The 25,829-nt window shown below is 45.6% G+C and overlaps 1 protein-coding gene across 2 annotated transcripts in view; it reads right to left on the reverse strand.

Moving 5' to 3' along the window:
• ATP2B2 (ATPase plasma membrane Ca2+ transporting 2) overlaps positions 1 to 25,829 on the reverse strand; it is a 366,154-nt gene that overhangs the window by 283,288 nt on the left and 57,037 nt on the right. The window lies entirely within an intron of this gene.

Below are 25,829 nucleotides of genomic sequence, written 5' to 3' on the forward strand. Positions count from 1 at the left end.
GGGAGACAGCTGGAGACAAAATACCCTAACCCTGCCCCCCTCACTTTATATCCTGCTAGAGCTCCCCATTGGTCACAGCCAACAGGAAGCCAGAGAGGGGAGGAAGTGCACTGATGACTATAGGTCATCTCCTAGGGCACAGGGCGGTGGCAAGAGGGTGGAGAGTTGTCTCAAGGGGCAAATGGCAGATGTCCAGCACAATGGCCCTGCCTTTCTGTACCCTGTTCAACCTCAGGATGCACATCCCTCAGGCCCTGAGCCAAGGCTAACCAGGTCCTACCAAGTGTCAGGGGCTCAGTGCCACCCTAATGACTATTAGCTGGCATCTCTCTGTTCCGCTCACCTGAACTGAGCCTTGCTTGGCCACCCACCTCCCCAGAACCTGGAACCTGGCCTGCACCCTGAGGTCCTCTTGCCACCTCTGTCTGTTCTCTTCCATTGAACACCCTTCAAATTCCTCTCACTATAGAGCCAGAATGCCCCCCTTCCTGGAAACACAGCCAGCACAGAGTTCACAGAGATCCAGGAGCAAAGCTGCAGGGAACCCACAAGCACGAGGCTGACACAGAATAGTCATGGAGATGAAGTGGCCACCTGAAAACGCCCCTCCCTAAAGATCTTCCGGGAAAAACTTCAGCCTGACAAGAGGCAGCCATGTGCAGGATTTCACAGAAGCCAGAACCAGAACTGACCCAGGAGATCACCTGCTCTGGCACCTGCTTTGTACAGATGGAGAAACTGAGTCCAAGAGATGGGTGGGCTTGCACAGGCCACACAGCCACAAAGGGGCAGAGACAGTGTTTTGTTCGCCCACCAAGCTATCCCTTCCCGTTGGCCTGGAATACCCCAGGGCTTGGCCAGGCCAGGAGACTGATGTCAGCCTGGGTTTGCTCAATAGTGATTTTACAACACTGAGGGATACCCAGTTCATTTACTCCTTGCCCCAACTACCAGAGGCAGCTATTGTTAGAATTCATATGCTACAGATGAGGAAGTTGAGTCCCAGAGAAGTTTAATGGTCTTAGACCAGCACAGGAGGTGAGTTCTGGAACAGAGGCAACAACATTGACAACAATTAAAATAACTAGCAACAGGGACTAGGATGCTTTCTCTAGGTTGGCCCTATGCTGAAGTCCTCTCACATATTATCCCATTAAGGTTTCGTTTGTTTTTGTTTTTGTTTTTTGTTGTTGTTATTGTTTTAGTTTTTAAACTGGAGAGTTTCTATTAACTTTACACTTGGCTAAAACAAGGAGGATGTATCAGATCCGTATTGCCAACTTGAGACATAATTGACATATAACATTGTGTAGGTTATAATACGTTGATTTGATACAATTACAAGCTGCAGAATGATTGCCGCCATGGGGTAAGTAACATGTATATCTGGATATCCTGTCCTATAATTGCCATTTCTTTTTTGTAGTGAGAACATTTGGGATCTACTCTTAGCAGCTTTAGGATCTTGAATGGCTACGACCAGCGCTGTTGTTATTTCAACACCTCCTGACCATTTTGTTCCACTTTTCTGACCCTTTGTTGGCCTCTCCCCAAAGCCTTCAGGTCTTAGGAGGCAAAAAGCTTAGGACTGGCCACCTGTCATGCCCAGTATCCTTCTGGTGATGTTCAAGGAGCTTCACCCCAGGCTCAGCTGGACCCACCTGCTTCCCACCCAAGGCCCTGAACTCATGCACATGGTAGCGAGGTCTGGAGCTCTGGGCAGTCAGTCATGCCTCATCAGTGGTGCCCCTGTCTTCTCCAACAGAGACTGTTGAGATGAAAGATTGATGAGCAATCTGTCCTTGCTGGTGAATTTTTAATTACGGAAGAAAGGACACCGACCCCATCCCCTGGCCCAAACCAGAACCTCAGGGAGAATGGTTCTTCGGTGTCAACATTGTTAAAATTTCATCCACACTGACAAGTATGAACTCTGTATCTAAGTTTTTTCTGTCCATAAAGGTGAATGACTGAGATGGAGAGTGATCGGTTGGGAAACCAGGAGCCCCTCAGCATGGAAAATTCCGTACTGACACGAGAGGGAGTGAGACAAGGACTCTAGAAAGCCTGGGGTGAGTCTGGACACAGGGGTAGTAGGTATAGGAGCCTGAAGACCATGCCAGCTGTCAGTCTACGACTCCTGCCCTTCTAAATTGCAGGTGACCCCACTTCACACCCTGGATCCTCTTACGGTCAACAAGCTGAGAAGGGGCTGAGCTTGAAACACGGCTGCTATGTGGGGGCTCCAACCCCAGCCTTGCAGAGACAGGACAGACCTATTACTGTTGAGTCATGCCCCAAGACAGCAACATGCCTGTGGAATTATCTATGACTCCGTCAGCCCAATTTCACAAGTGACCAGGAAAGGGAAACACATTCAAGTCTCTGCTTCATCATTTACTGGCCCATTTTCTTGAGCAAGTCACTTCAATGTCCCAAGCCTCAGTTTTTTTTTTTTTTTTTTCTGTAAGATGGGGATAGAAATAGCTACTGCAGGGGAGGGGCAGTGGTGAAGGTATAATGGAAAGGATGCAGGGAAAACACTGAGCACCATGTCCAGTACACAGTGAGTTTCTAAAAAACATTGAGCATGCAAGGAAGAATAAACCACCAGCTCTGCTCTCTAACACCTTATAAAACAGTGAGGATCTCACATTGGCTAAACCAAAACTTTCAAGAAAGACTGGAATATGGGCAAAATGATTCTACAAAACACCTGGAGTGAGAATTTTGGGGGAGGGATCATTTTGACTTGGGGTTAGCAACCAGGGGAGGCTTCTCGAAAGAGGGTACCTGGAAAATACACTTCCAAGGACTTCCACTCTTTGTGAATTCAGGGACCAAACTCCAGTAGGAAGTCTTTCCCAGCCTGAACTTCTCTCTATGCAAACTGGGCGTCAATTATGGTGTATCTGATTCTCAGTGATAGTTCTGTTTAGTCAATAAAGTCACAAGTCATTAGCTCCCCAGGGCTTCTGGACTTTCTAGCTCATATCCTGCCTCCTCTAGTAATCTTTCCAGGATTGCTTCAGTGCATGTGGATCCTACTCTTCTCATGTGCCACTAGCACCCAAAGCCCAAACCACATGCCCTGCTTATAGGGAAGGAGCCCTGGGTTCTAGTACCAGCTCAGCCCCCGGCTCGCTGTGAAATATTGGTCACAAGCCAGCCACTTGTTGGGCCTATTTCCTTGTCCGTGAACAAGGGGATCAGAGTCCCCCAGAGTGAGCTTTGGAGCACTAGTCTTTTGAGAGACTCCCTAAAACAGGGCACCATGTTTCATGCTACGGTCCTCACCTTCCTTATAGATTCCACAAAGCAGCGAACACATGAAGGCTCTGATGACGTCCCACAACACAGAAACCAGTGTAGTTTTGCTTGACCCAGAATTTTCCAAACTAACTTTATTTGAACCTTTTTTGGAATAACATCTATTAACGTCTCACAAAACTAGCATTCTTCAGCACTCACTTTGGGAATGCTGGCCTGAAAGATCTCTCAGGGATACCTACGTGTACTGCCATTTGGGGACTCAGTAAGAATCTGGAATGTGGAATTTCACCCTGAGTCACTTTTCCAAAATGTCTCTGCTCCATTTCTGACCAAGATATAAGGGCACTCTTCTCTAACTCCTACGACAGACACTGTGTCTAGACTTCTTGCACTGTGATGACAGACGTGTCTCCCATAAGCTTTTGAGTGAGGAATCCTATCTGGACACTGGTATGTCTCAGAGCTTGATAAACTCAGGGCCTAAAGCACACAGTGTGTGCTCAATAAATATTTTTGAATACAAGGGGACAGTTAAAATATTGAACAAATGATATGGCCCTGGGGGCTAGCAAGAGGGACACCAGCTATATACAACCCACAGGGCTCCCCTGACTATGCTTGTTAGTCAAACACCAGCCCTGGTGGAAGGAAGGAAGGAAGGAAAAGGGAAGGGAAAGGAAGAAAGAAAGAAAGAAAGAAGAAAAGAAAAGGAGAGGAAAGAAAAGAAAGAAGGAAGAAAGGATGGAAGGAAGAGAGAGAGAAAGGAAGGCAGGCATGCAGGGAAGACCCACCTAAGAGACTGTACTATTAACAAGAGAGAAAAAGCACTTTCTAAGGCAATGCCCAGTGCTGTGTTTTCCCCCTTCTGGGCAGTTCTGGCGTGGCCATTCCCATCTGGGGGCTGGGGCTAGGTGCTGCAAAGACGAGCCTTCTCTGCCATGGCGCCAGGCTGGAGCCAAGGCCACACGAGAAAGTGGGCTTTTCTGTGTCCCTCAACAGAGCTGGCAGCAGCTTTAAGATTTCAAATATCCTTCTGAAATCTGAATCAAAAATGGAACATTTTTTTTTCCAGTAAATAATACCCTTGATGTCAGTAATGCTGGAGAAGGCTCAGCAGCATCCAGAAATCCAGAGGGAAGGACGTGTGGGGAGCCATCACAGCACAACACAATGCAAACCTGGGTTTTCTGTCTCCACCTACCAGGCCACCTGCCTTCCAAGGGTGTGAAGACTTAGTTGGTCACTTTAGGCCTTGGCATGAGTAAGAGACACTGTTTTCTGATCATACCTGTTAATGCTACAGGGAAATTCAGAATGGCCATGGGCTGGGGACTCTACACTGTCATGGGCTTTGGAGACCCTAGGTTCAGGATGAGGGGTGGTGGAGATGTGGTGGAAGAGTCTGGTGGCGGAAGGTAAGATTAGAATGGGTCAGAGCCCTCTCTGAGTGACGGGCAGTAACAGACTCCTGCCAAGCTCTGGGATGGGACAGCTTCAGATTTCCATATTGGTTTCCCTCCTCAGTCAGGATTTGAAGCAGATACCGCTGGGTTTGAGTTACATGGCTTCCTGACCTTTGACTCCTGGGAGGCTTGTGGGGGGAGGTGTGAGTTCTCAGGAGAGGCCAGCCCTAGGGCACATGGGGAGGGCTGAGAAGAGAGTGGCCAGGACAGACAGCACCTGGCTTGATGCTTCCAAATCAGGGTTTCCTGCTTTTCAATATCACCATCCTGTGATATTTAAGCAGACTGCAAGGACACTTCTCCCCAAGGAGTGGCTACTCTAAGGGGAGAGTCTCTGCTGTGTCCTAGCTTACGTTTAACAGCTCTCCAGAGCTTGCTAAGTTCTCTATCAACCAAGGAAATCTGGCCTCCTTCACTGAGAAGCAAGGTCTATGCAGAATTTAACAACATTAGCAGTTTGCTTTCCTTTTTCAAGTATTTTTATGGTTACTTTCTATTTATGAGAGCTGTTACCATTTTTTTCCATTTATGGTAGCAATAAGGCTTCATTCTAAAATGTATTTTGGTTTTAAAAAAGAGCTCATTTGAATAAAAACATTAAGTACTTTTTAGTACAGGTTATCTCATCTATAGGTGTGAAGGGAGGTATATGAATGACTGAGTCTAGGAAACATTCATCGAGTCCAACTTGCTCATACCACCTATGGGTAGGCTGAGTCCAGATGGGAGAAGCATGGCCCAAGGACACAGAGCCAATGAACAGCAAGAGCTGGGGTGATGCACTCAGGGTCAGGGTCTCCAGATTCTTTCTGCCTAGTTATCTCTTCTTTTTTGAAGCTGAGCTATCAATACTTCCTTAGTGTAGCCCTCACAGTGCAGAAGGAATGTGGCTTTACAGATCTGCTGTCTGTAGGGTACCAGGGGTTCTGCAGAGACCAGAACTGAGACTTTTCTTCTTTTTATTCCATGGAATAAATTAGTGTTCTATGGTCACAGAACTGGTGTTCAATGGGACTCTGGTAAAAGGGGCAGGTGGGTGAATGGGTGAGGGGAAAGACGGATAAGTGGGTACATGGAGATATAGATGGAAAGAGAAGGGGATGGATTGGATGGATGGATGGATGGATGGATGGGAGAGCCATGGGTTGGATGGATGGACGGATGGACAGATGGATGGATGGGTGGAGTCAGATAAGTGGAAAGATGGAAATACAGATGGAGAGACAGGCAGATAGGTGGATGGATGAAGATGTGAATGAATAAATTATTTGGCCAATGACTTAGGGTATCCCTCCTTTCTTCAACCCATCCAAGGGTATTTTCATTCTCTTAGAGAACTAGCAAAAATTTATCTAAGATGAAAGAATTAATGGTGAAACTTCAGATACCATGATAAATTGGTAGAGAAAGAACATTTTCCTGGCATCTTGACCTCAAGGCAAAGATGAGCACTAAAACCCAGAGAGGTCAGAGCCTCAGCTTTTCAAACTCACTCTCTGATCTTGGGTGAATTCCCTCCCTATCCTGGGCCTATGTATCCCTCTGTGTAAAGTGAATCCAATGAGTCCCACTATCTCAGCATCCTATGTACCCCCTGGGGAACTATGAGACCAAAACATCCCCAACCATATCCAATGCTGCCAGCAGGCACTGCATCCATCAGTTGGATTTGGCTTCCTTAAGAGGTGAGTACCTTTCTGCAAAGTGTTGTGCTAAAGGCGGCCAGGCAATCAAGGAGTCCCTTAGAACAGAATCCACAATGCCTTTGAAACCAGTATATTCCATCTTGCTCTGCTTTTGAAACCAGTGTATTCAAAGGAGAAAACATCAGAAAGGCTGGTAACATGAAGTCAAGTCCTCAGTCCCCTAAATGATGGATCCCTTCACATATACAACTGTCATGTGCAGGGTGAGGGTGATCCAAAGGTGAGAAGACAAAGGAAAGGCTAACGTGGGAGGCTCAGAGCACAGATCAGCCAGGCCTGGGTGCAAATCCTACCCTTGACCCTTCTTAGCTATGCACCTTTTTTTTTTTTTTTTTTTAAAGATTTTATTTTATTTATTTGAGAGAGAAGGAGAGGGAGATAGAGACAGAGCATGGGCGGGGTGGAGGGCAAGAGGGAGATGGAGAAGCAGACTCCCTACTGAGCAGAGAGCCTGACCTGGAGCTTGATCCCAGGACCCAGAGATTATGACCTGAGCCGAAGGCAGACACTTAACCGACTGAGCCACCCAGGTGCTCCTTAGCTATGCATCCTTCAGCCACTTCTCCCATCTCTCTGAACCTTGTCATAATTTTCTTTCAATATGGGGACATATTAGGTAGCTCTCCACTTTGTCAGATGGTTGTGAAAATTAGAGATCATCCATGTACATGGTTAGGCTCCACAGATGTTAGCTCATAGTCCTTCTAATCTGTGAACTGCAGAGGATGCCTTGTCCAGTAGATCTTAGATCTTGTACAGCAGGATTTAGCTGTTTGCTCATTTACTAAGTTTATTGAACATCTACAACATGCCAGTCCCTCTCCTATGCTCTGGGGACTCAGTAGGGAGCCAAGGCAGCCCTGATGTCTGACCTTGTAGAGTTTAAAGTCCGGGAGATGATCATTTACCAAATGGTCATTCAAGTAAATGTGAAACATTAATGATACATGTTCTGTGAAGGGGAAAATGTAATGGGGGGGTACCTATGTCATGGAGACCACTTTATTCTGGGGCAGGGTTGTCAGGGAAGTGACTGGAGCTGAGACCTGAAGGATACACAGGCTGTGAGCCGGTATAGGTGTTGGAGGTGGGGGAGTGGGTAATGGGACAGGGAGAGAGGTTTAGCAAGTGCAAAGGCCATGTAGCAGAAAGGGTGCAGTGTGATCAAAGATTAGAGAGGAAGCCAGTGTGGCTGGAACACAAAGCATGGGGCAGTGTGTTATCAGATAAAGCTGAAAGTAAGGACAGGGCCCTGAGCACCCAGAGACTCGCGAGCCATAGCAGGGCCTTTGTTTTTTTCCTGGGGAAAATGGGAAGCCATTAAAGGGCATAAAGTTGAGGAGTGAGGGGATCAGTCACTGCAATGTAGAGAATGGATACAGGAAACCCAGAGGGGAGGCTGACAACAGTGAGGCAGTCACGCCACTGTCCAGCCAAGAGACAATGATGTCCCAGACTGGGTGGTCACCAAAGTGTGGGTAGCAGCTGGGAACAGCTCTCATCCAAGATCTGACAAATAATTAACATGCAGGGGAGTGTGTCTATGAGGTCTACTAAGACTTCCTCTGTCCCCTTTTAATGTGGTTGGTCTCTCAAGACACTGAAACTCAATCTCAGCCCCATGGACCAAGGCAGGCCCTCCACAGAGGCCTTGGTACAAGACAACTTTGGTGGATGTCCATGCAATAGATAAGGTGATACCATTTACAATACCCACACACAGACTTTACAGTTTTCAACCATCTTTCAGAGCCTTATCTAATTTGATCCTCAAAACCACTCTCAAGATGGGTGAACTCCAAACCCCAACTTCTTTCCTGACTCTCTTTTGAAGAACAAAAACAATAAGACACCCAGTAACCACCGCTGTCTAGTAGATTCTCATTATTAGCAGTAGTTATGTCCTATAAAGTCTCCACGAACACCGAGTTAGTGAATAGAAAACCACTGCTCCCAGGGAAAATGTAGGGTGAGGTTCCCAAGAGCCTCACTTCACAGTATTTTCATCAGCTGATCAATGCAGAACTTCGTTTTATGAGTGTTTCTGTATAAAGACACCTTATTTAATATCTACCGCAGATTTGTTAACATTAAATTCACAACCAACGGCACCGTACCTCATGCCTGAATGAACATCTTCTCACACGTGCATTTTCTCCACAAGACACACCACAGCCTTCTGGGCTTAGGAACACTAGCCAGCACTTCAGCTCTGTACTTGAGGGCTCTTTTCAACAACCACATCACCAACAAAAAGTGCAAAAACGTGAAAAACCTGGCACCAAGTAGACCACAAAAAAGCCCAGTTGTTTCCATACAAGAGCTGAAACCAGAAGGCGGAGTGACACATTGTTCAGCCTCTGTTAGGAACTTGCGCACTGAAAAATCTTTTCCCTGCTCTGCAGCTATCTTCAAATGACCGCAAGAGAACCCTGAGTATTGATTTGAGGGTTACAAATAAATTTCAGTAAGTAGGTGAGTAAATAACATGGAATCTGTGAAGAATGACAATTGGCTCTATTTACCATTTACTGGCTGACAGGACACATTTTCATTGGAGGCCCCCCATGTGCTATGTGCCCCCCTTTGGGTGCTGGAGCATGGGGTACAGAGCTGCTCAGGGCGCGGACTCTTTATTTGCAGAGTTCGAGCTGCCTGCCGGGCATTGGGCAGTCTTGCCGCAGGCAGCATCTTGCCTCCTCACCCCGTGGGAGGGGCTGCTATTTGTCAGAGGAGATGGGGGCAGGCAAAGGGTCCCACAGCTGGAAAATAGTCCAGTGGGGATGAAAACCAGGGGCATTTCCTCCGGAGTCCAGCTTCACATCCCACACCCTTAAGCGTCGTCTGCACACCCGCATTCTAAAAACCGGTTTCACACCAGATTTCTTCAAACTCTGTTCATTTTCCCCTTCCTGCCAAGTAAGCAGTTAAACTCACAAACTATATTAATCCCTGGCATAGTTCATTTAAACAAAATATTGCCAAGCAACGAAAGGCAGAAATCCTCTTACGACCCACATGGGTATTGATGCTGTGCTTTGAGTGAGGGCTGTGCCGCTTAGCGTCTGATTGTAAACCCACCTGAATCCTGGACAAAGCATCCAGGCAGGGCTGGGTGGGACAGGATGGGATGACCACTTGCCGTGGCGAGGGTGGGTGGGGGCTGCTGATTGCTTGCTGGCTTCACCGTGAGTCTCCTGGATCTTCATAGACAACAGAGGCAACACACAGGTGCTGGACACTTTTTAGTGAAAACCAGCTTTATATACCTGACTATTTAACTCCCTCAAGCCCCAAACGAGTGCATTTAAGACTCTAGAAAGCACTTTCACATCCATGGCTGATTTCACTTCCCTCTAATTGAGAGTTAGGTGGTGACAGTAGCCCAGTTCAGAGATGAGGACAGTGAGACCCACGGGAGGGGGGAATTACTTGCCAGCATCCCACAACTAAGCAGGAGACAGAGTGGGGATTTGATTCCATGCCTTTTGTCTCTCAATGACACAGTCTCTCGACTGTGTCCTTGGGTAGAGAAAGGATACTTCTTTCCTTTAAGCTGCTCAACTCTACATGGGAAAATGTTTCAGAAGGAATAGAGCTGAAAAGGAGGGATAAGGAGTGATACGCCTGACTCCTTGGCCACATGGATTGGTTTGGAAGCCTGGCCTTGCCATGGCTCAGGTGCATATCCTGGTGCGAATCACTTACTCTATGCCTCAGTTTCCTCACCTGTTAAGTCTGGAAAATAGTATCTGCCTCAGAGAGTGGCTGGAAGGATTAAATGAGTCAATATTTGTATAGTGCTTAGCACAGAGTTTGCCATTTAGTAAATGCTATATATAAATACTTGTTAAAAATGCAAAAACTTAACCTAGGCATAAATCAGAAAGGAAAAGCATTCGCCAAATTTGTTGTTACCCAGAATTTTCTGTTTCTCAATTCAGTTGAGCTACATGTTGATTTGTTGTATTTAACACTGCTATTAATAACCAAGTGGCAACTTTCCTACCTATAGGAACCTCAGATAGGAACAGAGTTGTACTACAATTTAGAGATGAGGACTTCTGAAGCTCAGGCAGGTGAAATGACTTGCCTCAGGTCACAGAGCTGGAAAGTGGCAGAGCCAGGATTCAGATCCAGCTCCATCCAGCAATAAGGCCTGTGCTGTTAGTCACTCTGACTCCAGGTGAATCAGTGGTACCCAAGCTCCAAGTTAACTGGGATGGTCTCCTGGAGGTGCAGGCTTTGGGAGAGAGGGTCTTTGCCAAAAGGCTGCTGTAGACATAGTGGGACAGACCCCACTCCCACTCCCAAGCTGGTCCTGTACAGGGCCTGGAAGCCCAGAAGAGAACCCAGGGCTCCATACACCATAAACCATGTGCTCTGCCTCTCTTAAAGGGGGAAGCACCGGGTCCACTGCAGTCTGAGCAACAAGGAACAGAAATAGCTCCATGTCAGACATAGCTTCAGGATTAAAATTGCAGACTACTCTTCGGAAGACATGTTGTCAATTTCCCAGCAGGTTTCTTATAGGAAACGTTTCAGGAGGGCTGTATTTCTCTGTGCCCAAAACTAGAATATCGTCCCACATCTGGAAGAGAAAATGGACTTCAAAGTTGATGTGAAGTAGGCCTATGAGGTCCCCTGCTTGGACCAGGAGACTCAGGTTTGAGGCCTGACTCAGCCACTTCCTTGCTGTGTGATCATGGGAAAATCCTTTCTCTCTCTGTGCCCCATGAGCTGTGGGCAGCAGCCTTGGACAGACTTCAACCGGTAGATGATTTTTTTTGTTTGGCTTGAAGAGAGACTTAAAAATTTGAAAAATTATATATAAAAGTACAGATTTCTGGATTTTCTTAGAAATACAAATACCTGGCTCCAGGATCCCACACTCCTACAAGGTGAATCACTGGGTGGGACTGAATGTGACTTTTTCCTTAGTGGGTCCAAAGTCCCACCACTCCCCAATGTTAGCCCCACCTCGCACAGCATGGCATCTGCCTGGCCTTGGGGACATTTGAGGTTTGCCACTTCTGGGTTAGGTCAATATTCTCTGTGGGTCCTTCAAACACTAATGTTCACTGGTTTCAAGAGTATCCCTCCACATTAGCCGTCGTTGTTTGGAGGCCCAGTGGGAACAGGGACCTTGCCTCGCTCTTACCCTGGTTACCCCAGGGCCTGGCCCATGGCAGGTGCTTCATAAATCTCTAATGAAATACTCTGAGACTATGATAAACTGGAATGAGAAATGAATGAGTCAGGAGGACCTGGCTTGAGCTTTGGCCCTGCCACACAGGGACACTGGGAATTGACAGGTCCCTTCCTCTCTCTTAATCCTCTTTTTGCATCTAATGTAGATGTTCTGCCAGGCCCCCTGCAGCTGGCTCAGGTGACAGGCCCTGCAAAGTCTAGGACATTGAGGTTCTGGCTTGGTCCCCCAATGTCACTGGGCCCTTGTGCTATGACAGCCCAGGACAGTGAGGCCCTGTAGATCCATTATTCACCCTGCTCCCTGATCAGATCTCCTGTTCTCCTCCTCCCCATATTGGCTGGCTGGAGGGCACAGCCCTGCCATGAGGCCTGGCCCCACTGGGAGCTGTGAGCTTCTGGAGAAAATAAGGGAATCCAAATGCAGGTAGTAATGTCTTTGTGTGATTTCTGACTGGGCCCTTGGAGGCCCAGGCTCAGTCAGGGCCCCCTGAAATGAAGATGATAAAAGGGAAGGATATGTAGGAGCTGGGTAGGACCAGGGATTCTGAACAGTATGGGCCTGATGCTGGAACCCTCTTTCTACCACTTTCCAGCTGTGTGACCTTGGTGGAATGACATAGCCTCCCTGAGCCTCTCTCTCCTCATCTAGAAAACAGGGATTCTAATCACTATCTTACTGGGTCACTGCAAGAATTAAATGAATTAACATAGTTGTATGCTTCATAAATGCTACTTCTACTCTACTCCTGTGTCCTAAAATGTTCCTGCTGTGCAATGATGAAATAACATAAGATAGGATTCCCCCCATCCCATATTTGCTACTCCTCCCCAGAAGCAATATATTTTTCTTTTCCAAATCCCACACTCTGGAAACCTAGTACTGACTGATGATTTACTCTTTGAGGTCAACAAGCTTTGTTTGTTCATAGACATGGACCAAGACTGAGACCTATTAGCCTTAATACTTCAGCATGAATTTGTTCAAATCAAACGCCTTCTTTCCTGAGGGTAAGACATGGGGATGGGGAATGTAATGAAATGAGGACACAAAATGGAACCAAGGTCTCTTCATAGGGGCCACTGGGTGGGCAAGAAAAACTGGAAACCTTCCAGGAGAGGCTGACTAACTAAAACTTTAATATTCTAGGATTTTGTGGAAAATAACCCTAAGGAACAAAGCTTAAACAATGTGTATTCTTCAGCATCTGCCAGTAGCTCCATGAGATTCTCAGTCCAGACTTTGTTCTACAGTTGTGGCAGGGTAGCCCAGTTGTTGTCCATCCAATAACCATTCTCCTCACGTTGTCCATGCTGTCAAGACATAGCAAGTCATTTCTATGACTGACATTCACTTTCCCACACTCCCTCCCAGCAAAGGGTATCTTCTGACCCATTCTTTAAGACTTCTGCTGGAGGGGTCCCAGAAAAGGATTCTTTCCCCAGTACAAAGACAGAGATACAAGGAGAGCCCTTCTTCCTTGCCCTCTTCCTATCTTTGGATGCTTTCCTGTGAGGAAGTAAGGCCTGAAGCAATGGCAGCCATTTTGCAGTCATGAGGCTGACACAATGAGATGGCACTGGATCTTACTGAATCAGCCTGGGGAGCTTCCACTACCAGGCATTTACTACTTTAGTACTTCCTTATATGTCCAGTTACTTGCAGGTGAAATGCACCCTCCTCATGCTCAAGGCAGCTGAAGCCATTTGACCCACTTGCAGACAACTTGGGGTTAGCTGGTAATTGCATGGCAATACCATGGCTTCCATATCTCATATAGCACTGTATCCCAAGGTGACCCTACCAGGGGCTCTGTCCATTTTAGCCTTGGAGATATCACCAGGGGGCCCATTTCTCCACTCAAGTAGTGCACATTTCATGACCAGATGCACCATCTGACCCCATCAGCTTATGATCTCCCAATGCCAAAGAGTCCCAGGACCTTCTCTCTGTGGCCTTGAGGAAACATGTTTTGGGGATCATTGCTACCTAAAGAAAATATAAAACACCCTTTTTAGAGCCTCCAGTCATAGTCTTTGAAGGCTAAGAGAACCCAGCACAGGCCATGTGAGTCATCCCCCTGCCTCCAGAGGGATGGCCTGTTCTCTCCAAGGAAGCATACATGATTGCCTTCTGTACCCTGACCCCATATCAGGCCAGCCAGTATACCCAGAAGGACTCTTGTCTCCAGCAAAATACCTCCCTTGTGTATCTCCTAGGACCAAGAGCTCCACATGCTATGCCTTTTAGGTAAGGCTTTGTCCTCTGCCAGAATAATAACTGCTCCATTTTTCCTAAGACTGAGCTTCAGATCAACCTTCAATGGGCAGGTTTGGTGGGGAAGTTCCGTTGTATGTGGAGCCAGGGCTTTTTGTCAGGGGGGCTTGGAGGTTTGAGTTGGGTATACCAGGATGACACAGCAATGTGTCAGCTTGAGGCTGTCACAAAGGAGAGGGAGCTGACCCCTCACATGGAAAGTAGAGGAAGACGAGCCCTATATGATGGAGGACAAGGCCTTCCAGCACTCCCAGGATTGTGAGCTGAGTGTCCACAGAAATCAGTGAGTACCCACTGTCCTCATGGTGTGGGAGGCAATAGGGTATGGTTGGGACTGAGCCGGGGGTGGCTTGGAGAGTGGCCATCACTCAGCTCACGGTTGCCTGGGCTTTTACATTTTGAAGAGAAGTTAGAAATCCAGATTTTTCCATGACATCACTCAGTTTGGGGATTCTGGCAACTAATTCCAGTTCAAAACAGCAGGCAGGATAAGGCAATGTACACAAAATTTGACATGTGTCCACAGGATTAGCCTGAAGACCTCCAGTTTGGAGGCAGTGGTTTAAGTTTTGGTGGTTAGTGCTATAGGTCAAGTAATCAGGAAGCAGCTCGAAAGGCCGCATGTGGTCTCCCTCCCTTCACCAATGACATCCTGAGGACACAAGGCAATACGACTTTCTGGCTCTTAGGTGTGTACGGTGGTGAAGTTTCTCCAGTATACTCATGTGCTACTTCTTGCCCTGTCCTGAGACTCTGAAGCCCACTTTATCCCTTTCCCCTAAACTCTCCTGTGTTCTAAGCACTTGGGATTACAGGGATAGACAAGAATCGGAGGCTGCTGTCTAGCACAGTCTGTGATTTGGCCTTGGTGGAAAATTCCACCAGCTCCTCCCAGGTAGCGTTTTGCATGCAGTGACGGCACAGCATCCACAGGCATCCTTCCATAAAGCACTGCTCTTCCCTGGCAAGAATGGTGCTCTCTCGGTCATCCTCATTGATCCCTGCTAGCTTTGCACTGACCAGACAAGGCAGACCTCTGCAAATGGTCCCCTGGGGGGCTGTTTCACTGAGTGCTCCTTGGCCTCAGCTCAGAGAGATTCCTGCCTGCAAGGAAGCTATGGCGGTGGCTCTGAGTCACTCCCAGGCCTTCCTGCTGGGCCTCCTAGGGGCATGGGCAAGGCCAGAGGACCCCACAGAGCCACCCTGGGCCTCAAAACCAGCACAAGTACTCAGAGACACAAAGTATGCCACTTAGCATCTGGGGGACCACCTAAAACTACAGCCCCTAAGAAAGGGATAAAAGTCCTTGACCTGCTGACTGAACAGAGGTCAGGATGTGGATGAGCCTGATGCAGAAGTGCTTCTCTAATGTAAAAGCTGATTTCTCTTCCTGTGGCCCTTGAATGCTGTCCTGGTATCAACTCTGCTGCTCTTGCCAACACAGTGACAAGTGGCTTCACTCACCCAAATACTCCCTGTCTCTGAGTGCCAGGGACCTGCAGACAAAAATGTGAGGTGACAGCGGGGGAGGCTGGGCCACTTCCCAGGAAATGTACAGGGCTGGTTGGGAAGGGCTGGCTTCATGCCCACACCACCTTTTCGGGCTGGAGGAGTTTGGGAAAATGAGCTCACTCGGGAAGATGGGCCCAGATGCCTAAGACCCCAGGGAGGTTAGGAAGAACTTCTAGAAACGGACTGTTCTAAAATGTAAAGCTGGTCCATTGCTTTCCTGATTTAAGCTGCTCAAGGGACTTCTGCTTCCAGCCAAGATGGAGGAGCAGAAACCATTTTACTCTAACACTTGCAAAAAATCTGAAAATAGGCAAAACATACAGAACTAATTTGTTTGCGATTGGATAACAGACAATGGTACTCAGTGATAACTCAGAGGTAGCAAATCAGAAGTGATCCTAGTGACTGCCCCAGATTACTGCCTGAGTCGTTTCCAGGGGGGAACTTAAATAGAAACTAGTAGGCTCCCTGAGTTGGGGAGACAGAGCTGAGAGTCCAGGGCAGAGGACTGGAGAGATGAAAAATGTATAGAGTGAGATCTCTGGAGATCAGGACACCCTCTACTATTCAGTTGAATACTGATCTGGCCTGGGTGTGAAGAGGCCAGAAAAAGAGCAATCTGAAAGGCTAAGAGGAACAAGGCCTATCTTCCCCAGCCAGACTAGCAACCTTCAGGATTCATGCAACATTTAGTCAAGCACCCAGTAGGGTCTTGCCTCAGTAGCGGTGAGTAACTGGTCTTGAAATGAGCACTGCTCTGGTCTCACCTAACAAATATACAAAATAACCCCCCACCACACACCCCAACCAAGTCAAACTGCTTCTCAGTAGCTTAACTGCATCTCAGACAAAGCTGAAGAACACTGATAGGGATACAACAACATCCAGCACCCACAAAGGTAAAAGAAAGTGTCTAGAATACAATAAAAAATTATCAGGCATGCAAAGAAGTAGGAAATTATAATCACAGTGAGATGACTGGTCAATCAAAACTGATCCAGATGTTAGAATGGGTAGATAAGGACATAGTGACAGCTATTGTAACTGGATTCCATATGTTCAAAAAGTCAAATAGAGATAAGATATAAAAAAGGCATTAGTCAACCTCTAGAAATGAAAACGATAATGTGTGAAATGAACAAGACATTGAATGAGACAGGCAGCAGATCAGAAAGCGTGAAAGGAAGGACCAGTGAGCTTGAAATCAGTAATGTTCTGAAACAGAACACAATGAGAAGAGAGAATAAAAAACCGAACAGAGCATTGGTGAGCTGTGGGACATCATTAAGTGGCCTCACACATTGTACCTGGAATTCTCAAAAGAAAGAAGGGGAGGGAGCACAGAAAAAGTATTTGATGAACTAATGGCTGAAACATTTCCAACATCTGATGAAAATTATAAACATTCCGCCCTCAGCAATTCCAGTGAATCTTAAGCACAAAAAACAAAGAAAACTACACCAAAGTTCAGAGAAATAAAATTTCTTTAAACAAGTGATTAAGAGAAAATCTTATAAGCAGCCAAAAAAAAAAAGAAAGAAAAGAAAAGATATATTATATAAAGAGAAACAGAGGTAATGATGACAGATTTCTCATTGAAAACAATTTAAACGAGAACACAGTGGGGGCTGATATCTCTTTAAAAGAGAAAGAAAAGAACTGTAAACCTATGAGCAAAAATATCTTTCATAAAACAAAAGCAAAATAAAGACATTTCCAGACATATAAAACCCAAAAGAATTCATTATCAGCAGAGTTATACTATAAGAAATGTTAAAGTCTCTCAGACAGAAGGAAAATGATACCAGATGGGAATACAGATAGGATAAAGGGCATTGTAAATGGGAACCACATAGGCAAATATATAAATTTTTAAAAATTATTTAAAACTTTATAAAAGATATCAATTGTTTAAATAAGAAAACAGTGTGGTGCTTATACACAGAAGTAAAGTGCATGACAACAAGTACAAAGGTCCAGAGGAAGAAAATAGAAATCCACTGTTATAAGGCCTACTGTGAATAAAGTGGTATCATTTGACGATAAACTGGAATAAGTTCAAGATCTATTCTATAAAACCCAAAGACACCACTAAATCAACAAAGGAAATAATTAGAGCTAAAAAACCAACAAAAGAAATAATATAGAATCAAACATGCTGTCAATTCAAAAGAGAGCAGAAAAGAGGAGAAAGGAAACAAAGAACAGATAGAACGATAGGCAGGATGAGAGATTTAAAGCTAACTGTACCTATGACCTCAATAGATATAGGTGGTCTAAGCCCCTCAATTAAAAGGCAGATTGTCAAACTGGATTAAAAAGCAAGACACAACTCTATACAGTCTACAAGAAATGCACTTAAATATTAAGTCACAAATATGTCAGAAGCCAAAAAAAAAAAAAAAAAAAAAAAGGAAAAATGATATACCATGCTGACCCTAATCAAACACTGGGGTGGCTACATGAATATCAGACAAAGTAGATTATTAGCAGAGAAAAAAGAAGGTCCTTTCACAATGATATAGGAGTCATCTGTCAAGAGGGCATAACATTTATAAATGTTTAAGCTCCTAGGAAGAGGGCTTAAAATACACAAAGCAAAAACTGATGGAAATACCAGCAGAAATAGACAAATTCACATCATAGTTAGAGATTTCAGTGGACCTCTCTCTCAATAACTGACAGAACAAGGGACAGAAACTGGAGAACATTTCTGTAACTGTAGGCACAGATCTAGGCAAATATTTCTTAGATACACTGCCAAAAGCAATATTCGTGAAAGAACAAATTGATAAATTGGACCTCATCAAAACTTAACTTTCTGCTCTTTGAAAGATACTGTTATGAAAATTAAAGGTCAACATTAAAAACTAATGACATACTGTATGGTGACTAACATAATAAAAAAATAAAAAGCAAAAAAATAAAAAAGAAAATTAAAGGTCAAGTTGCAAACTCAGATAAAGTATCTGCAAACTATAGGTATGATCAAAGATAAGTATCCAGAAGATATAAGGAATGCTCAAAGAAAGGAACAACCTAGTACAAAATGGGGGAAAGGTCTAAACAGTCACTTCACCAAAGATATATAGATGGCAAATATATATTTGTAAGATGTTCAACATCACTGGTAAGGAGAAAAAAGCAAATTGAAACCACTACCCAAATGTTAGAACAACTAAAGCAAAAAAAGAGTCAGGATACCAAATGTTGGTGGGGATGAGACACAACTGGAATTCTTAAAACCTGCTGGTGGGAACGTAAAGTAGTACCACCACTTTGGAAAACAGTTGAGCAGTTTCTTAAAAAGTTTTTACACACCTATGATATCATCCAGCCATTTCACTCTAAGTATTTATTCAGGAGAAAGAAAAATACATGTCCACACAAAGATTTACACATAAATGTTCACAGCAGAATTATCTGTAATATTCCCAAAGTGGGAGCAACTCAATTGCTCATTAGGTGAACAGACAACAAACTGTGATATATTCTTACAGTGGAATACTACTCCATTGGAATAAAAAGAAATATTATGGAGGAATATTAAAATAATTGTGTTGTGTGAATAAAGCCAGCCCCCATCACTAAAAAAAGTTCAAACTGTATCTTTCTATTTATATAAATTTCTAGAAAATATAAGTTAACAATTTATGGTGATAGGAAGCAGATTAGTAGTTCACTGGGGATGGAGGAGGTGGGGATGACCACAGAGAAGGGACAACAAAGAGACAAAAGAAAACCTTAGGAGTCATTGGTACATACACATGACAAACTTTATCAAACTGTGCAATTACATATGCAGTGTATCATACATCATTGTACCTCACAAAAGTTGTTAAACAACATAATTTTAAAAATTAAGCAAAATAGAAATTTCTTCAGAGGTCTGCACAGCCCCTGAACTGAAACCCAGATTCCTGCAAGAGACTGCAAGACCCCAGTTGGGCAATGTGTCACCTACTGCCCTCTCCAGCCTCACCATGGCTATTTCCCAGGCCACTGCCACCCCTATCTTCCCATCCAACCTCAAGTGTCAGCCTTTAACCATGCTCAAACTTCTCCTTCCTCAAGGCAGTATATCCAATCTTGTCTCCAGGCTTTTGTATTCACTGTTCTCTCTGCCAGATACATCCTGCCTACTTTCAAATTCACCTGCTAATCCTCAGTTCTGGAAGCTTCCCTTAGGTAACTCTCTGGGCTCTTACACTCACCAGTCTCTATTATAATCACTCATTCATTTCATCTCCCACATTAGGTCTCAATCAGTATGTGTTGATTAGAAGAACCCCAGCCTTCTGCAGGCTATGTACTCCATAAAGGCAGGGTGCAGGTCTAGTTGATTTATCTTGGAATCCCTAACACAAAGCACACCCACATAGAATTTACTATGTGCCACACCCTGTTCTTACCACTTTGCAATAGATTGTTTAATCTTCACTGTTTAATCTCATGGGATGTTTCCAAGGTAGACGAAATTTTTATTCTAATTTTGCATATGAGGCAGCTTAGGACAGTTGAGTAACTTGCTCAAGTTCACACAGCCAGAAAGTGGGGGAGCCAGCACTTGAACTCAAGTAGTCTAGCTCTCAATGACAGTACATTGTTGCCCAAGAAGTGATCATAAAGGGATTGTAGAAACTTCACATATTAGACCTCAGAATGGTTTTGGAGTTATGAGGTCCAACCTCCCCTGCGGTTCTGTAGGGTCTGTCCCCCTCTCATGCCGGATTGGGCAGCAGATCCAGTTAATCAGGTCATCACACACCCCTGGCCATGGTGATTGGTTAGGAATGGTCACATGATCCAAGCTTGATTGGTCAGGTTCAACAAGCCTAATTTCAGGATGTTGGCTGGAGCTCCTAAGCAAAGGGCACTTGCTTTCTTATGTACCACCTGAGGTGGTGGTATGTAAACTTGGATCTGCTGGGGGCATCTTTAAATATCACAAAGAGATACAGAAGAAACTACAGCTGACAGCTGAAGGCAAACAAATTGGTGGCCTAAGAGTTGGTGTCTCTGGATACAGCTTTGCCTGAAGAGGTACAAGTTTAGTTAGAAGAAACTATATATTCCTTTTTAAAAAATTCATAGGGTGGTGGATTGCCTGGGTGGCTCAGTTGGTTGGGTGTTTGCCTTCAGCTCAGATTATGATCCCAGGGTCCTGGGGTCAAGCCCCGCATTGGGCTCCCTGTTCACTGGGGAATCTGCTTCTCCTCCCTCTGCCCCTACTCCCTCCTGCTTGTGTTCTCTCTCTCTCTCAAATGAATGAACAAATAAAATTCACAAGGTATACCTGAATTTGTACAACTTGCAACCAAAGTGATCAAATAATTGTACAAGGTACCTCTCTCTCTGAAGAGAAACTAATGCAATAGGCCATTGAGTTAGACAGTAAGGGACACCAAAGACTCAGAATCTCAGGGCTGGAAGAAATATCAAGATTCTAAGTTTGTACTACACTAATCATCTTCCTACCAGCCACATCAGGCTACCTGACTCAAGAAGGGTGTTTTCTAAACCAGTGTTATGTCCTGTACCCCTTGTTCTCTCCACACCTCCCTGGGAGACACACTGGCAATGTTCAAAGATTGCTACTCCGAGTCGGGTTCAGCTAGCACAAAGGGAATGAGAGAATGCTGAAGAAGTGCTGTGGCATCCCTGTTTCACTAACGGGAAGCTGTGCTGACTGAGAGTGGGCAGAGACCCACATGTCCCATCACCCTCTCCACCTGCCAGATGGAAAGGATGAGGGAAGAGGCTGCCATGGGCCCAGAGGCCAAGACAGAAACCTATAAAAATGACCTGTGTCATATTTGTCATCAATGATTACTTGGGAACAAGAAAGGACAGAGAAACAGCCTCTCCTCATTCAAATGTATGTCTTTGGGGGAAGAACTAAAGAGGGGTCTTTGTCCTGCTTATAGGGCAGTAAAGGTCACAGGGAGGGTCTCACACCACTGACTACCACTTTGGACACCAGGCACAGATTCAAAATGCCCACCAGTCAACAGTCACAGCAGGGGTCATGGTTATGAACCTCATTTCACGGATGAGGAAAGTGAAGCTCGGGGGGAGGAGGGAAAATGAAGGGATTTGCCCAAGGCCATACTTTCAGTAATTAAGAGTCAGGACCCACACTGAGACTTTTCTACCTACAAGTCCGGAACACCTCCTGAAACACCTAGGTGAAAAAAGCACCAGCTAGAAACTGGCACAATGATAACAGTAAACAGATTGCTGAACTTTACTGAAGGTGGGCCACTGAGCTGGATCCCTCCTACAGGGTATAGAATTTAATTGTTACTACACACCCAGCAGAAGTTATCCCAGATGGGTCAAACAAGAGAATTTAATGCAGGGAATACTTACAAATGTGGATGGGGTCCCAGGAAGGGGGTCAGAGGCCAGCAGTTGGGTGGGGTTCCTACCTTACCTTGGCCTGAAGGGACAAGGAGGAGCATGAGTGTCATTGGAGCCCAGTGACAGCTGAAGCCATGGTAGAGGCCTCAAAGCAGACAGGGAGTGAGGAAGAAATACCCCTGCATTTCTTTCCTCCTACCAACTCATCTCCTGCAGCCAACCCCCACAGGCTGAACCTGAGCTAAATCTGGAGGGCAGAGGAGCTCAGGAATACTATCCATAGGGTCAGTCTCCCAGGACATGGAGCAGATCTTCAGAGAGTGGATCTGGGTGGAGCTGGAGGATGACCAGTGATCCCAGTCCTCCTAGGGACTGTGTCTTAGCACTGAAAACATCATGTCCCCAGAAACCCCTCAGTCTGAAGCATACAGGGATGGGGTGGGTCTTGCTGGTGGTATGGCACACGGAGGGGAGTCAGCACGTTGGCCATGCCCACATCCCTCTTGTACAGATGAGGAGAGTCATCTGGGGGGCTGAGTCACTTAGCCGCACAGCAAGGCAGCAGGATTTGATACTCATCTATCTAAGGTGCCCTTTCATCCTATAGGACTTGCTCTGAAGATGGGGAATGATTTGGGAATTATGCCAAAGGTCAGGACAACGACATAGGTGGTCCAAGAGGAGGAGAATACAGTGAAGCGATTCCTCTGTAAATTGGCCTCTATCTTCTCTGTCACAAAGAATCATGCTCAAGCTGCAAACACCATGGAGGAGGGCACAGGAGTCAGTAAGGGTGTGATGCTGGCCTGGGACTGGTTAGTTTCTTTACAGGGACATCCTAGGGAAGTGAAGGCTCTGTGACATGATCTCCCGGTGGCTGTCTAGAATCTGAGGAACTGTGGGAGGGACAGAGGGAAGGAGGGTAAGAAGCTGCAGGGAGACAGCAGTGACCATCCTGGGGACTCCTATAGGCTTCAGCGATGGAGAAGGGTAGCTTGTAACCAAGAGAGGGGTAAGTCATCAATGTCTTTAGCTCACCCCTCAACCCCCGCCTGGAATTCTCCTTCCTTCTTTCCCAGGGCTCTCTGGGCAGAGAAACAAGAACAGTTAAGGGATTGGTGTCTCCTGATACTTTTGAGGAAATGTTCGGGAGAGGGGGACCAGGGCATAGTACAACAGATGGACTCACAGTTTTGAGGTGACTAAAAGAATTTGGAATTGTTAACCAGAGGGATGTGTCTGAAAGTACATGACTCTGGGCTTCTTCAACATGATGATCACTGGTCTGGATGAGAACGTGAATGGCTTCTTGGTTAACAGTGAGGGTGTATAACCCACAGAAGGGAGAATTAGGGCTGCCCTAGGGTAAGTAGCAACCTTGGAATCTCAATTGAACTCAGGAAAACTAACAACATTAGGACCATGTCTGGAAGGAAATACAGAAATGGAGCACTGTGGATCCACTGTGCAGGTAGAAGATGGGGCAATATCACTTTTGTAGACAACTGTTCACTCCAAAGAATCAAAGGTGGAATACGGCATCCCAAAAAAGCAAATCTCACCTTGGACTGGTTGACTAGAAGGGCAGTGTCTTGATCAGGGATTGCAAATTCAGGCCTCCCAGGGACCACACAGATGATGAATGAAGAGAGAGGAGTGGAGACCACAGTAAATGGAGTCTCAAGTACTCAAATCACACAGACAGCTGATTCTCAGCCCGGCCCAGCCTGGCCTAGCACAGAGAAGCCCTGAGTTCCCAAATCTTCAGATTTTTCTTAAAGACAAGCTGGAAATTAAAATTCAAGGTAACTCCCCTGATCCTTAAATAGTAAATCCTTATTTATTTATTTATTTTAGGATTGTATTTATTTATCTGACAGAGAGATCAGAAATAGGCAGAGGCAGGCAGAGAGAGAGAGAGGGAGAAACAGACCCCCACTGAGCAGAGAGCCTGATGCGGGGCTCAATCCCAGGACCCTGACCATGACCCAAGCCGAAGGCAGAGGCTCAACCCACTGAGCCATCCAGGTATCCCGTAAATCCTTATTTTTGTTTTGTCTTGCTTTAATGCTCACTGGATCAAACAGAACATATCCAGGGGCCAGAACTAGCCCTTAAGCCACAACTTGGTCACCTCTGATCTAGAACAAGGATGGCAGTTGTGTATTCTCTCCCTCTCTCATTCCTCAGTTCTAACTGGGAATGCATCTGAGGGTATAGCTCCTAGAGACACACTGTGAAAGGGAGCAGGTTCCAAGGGAGCAGGAAGGGAGGGAATGGAGATATTCCCATGAGAAGTTAGGTCAAAGAGAGGAGAGAAATGGATGAACTACCATGTCTGGTTGACTCATCTATCCATCCATTCATCAATCCACCCACCCAGCACATTCATCCACTCACCCATCTATATAACTATGTATCTATCCATCTTTCTATCCATCCATCTATCTACCTATCCACACATTAATCTGCTCATCCATCTATCTACCCACCTATTCATTCACTTATCATCTAGCCACCCACATATCCATCCATCCATCCATCCATCCATTCACCCACCCATCTATGCACATATTCATCCAGTCATCCATCCATTCACACACATATCATCCATCTATCCACCCACCCATACACTCATCCACCCACCCACTCACCTACCACCCACACATTCATCTACTCACCCATCCACCCACACATATCCATTTATCCATCCATCCACCACCCATTCACTCTCTCATCCATCCATCTACCCACCCACATATGCACACATTCATCTAGTCATCCATCCATTCACACACATATCATCCACCCAGACACATATCCATCTGTCTATCCATCTATCCAACCACCCATAAACTCACCCACCCACCCACTCACCTACTACCCACACATTCACCCACTCATCCATCCATCCATACACATATCCATCCATCCATCCATCCATCCATCCATCCATCCCATAACATGCTGTTGTTCTTAACAGTATGGATTCTGAGGACAGGCTACCTGGGAGTGAATCTAGTTTTTCCATTTCCTGGATGTGTGAGCTTGGCCAAGGCCCTCAACCTCTTTGAGCCTCCATTTCCTTATCTGTAAAATGGGGAATATAATAGTAGAACCATTAAATATAAATATTTAACCATTTAATAGGATTAAAAGAGTTAATTCACACACTTTGAATAATTCCCAGCATGTGTTCCATATGTGGGAGCTATACTTGGCTATTAGTATTCACTTAATGGTTACAGAATATCAGGCTCTGCCAGGCACTATTGAGTGTTGGGTGGCAAATAAGACAGGCACAGTCACTGACCAGGAGCCTACAACCTCCTGGAGGAGACAGTGCAGTGAACAGGTAACTTTACATTCTCACCTTTTGAAAGAAAAACAGGTATGCATGCATGTGTACACACACACACACACTCACAGGCACAGAGTGTCCAGTCTATGTAAAACTCAGTAGAGCCCGATGTTCACAAATCATCGAAATAATGTTTCTATGTTTAAAGAACACATGATTTTTCATGACCCAGTGGGCCCACTTCTCTGGAAATAATTACAGGTGTGCACAGAGATTTAGCAAAAAAGAGATGCAGGATGAGGTAATGCCTGTGGTCAATCTGTTTTGAGTACTTACCATGGCGGATGGATGTTTCACACCACAGAGGATCCCTGTAGCATGAGGGTGAGGGCGGGAAGCAGCTCTGGCCACCACATCTTCCCCCCAACCCCTGTGCATTGAGGAGACCTGGTATGTACTCAGATCTTGCTCTCTAAACCCATTTTCCTCTAACAGGAACCACAGATCTTTGGGGAAATGGCTGACTGCGGGGCTGGGCAGATTAGATTTAAGAAAGACCAGGAGGAATATGTTGTTATGCCAGAAAGTTAAGGAATTACTTACACTGCCCTCCCCCACTATAAGAACAAAACAAAGATGAAGGCCTATCATAAGGACACAAACACCAGCTTGCAGGGGCACCCACTGGCCAGTTGGAGCATGAAAAAACCCTAAAGACAGTAATC

This window comes from Mustela erminea, chromosome 1 (genome assembly GCF_009829155.1).
Source record: "Mustela erminea isolate mMusErm1 chromosome 1, mMusErm1.Pri, whole genome shotgun sequence".
NCBI lineage: Eukaryota > Metazoa > Chordata > Mammalia > Carnivora > Mustelidae > Mustela > Mustela erminea.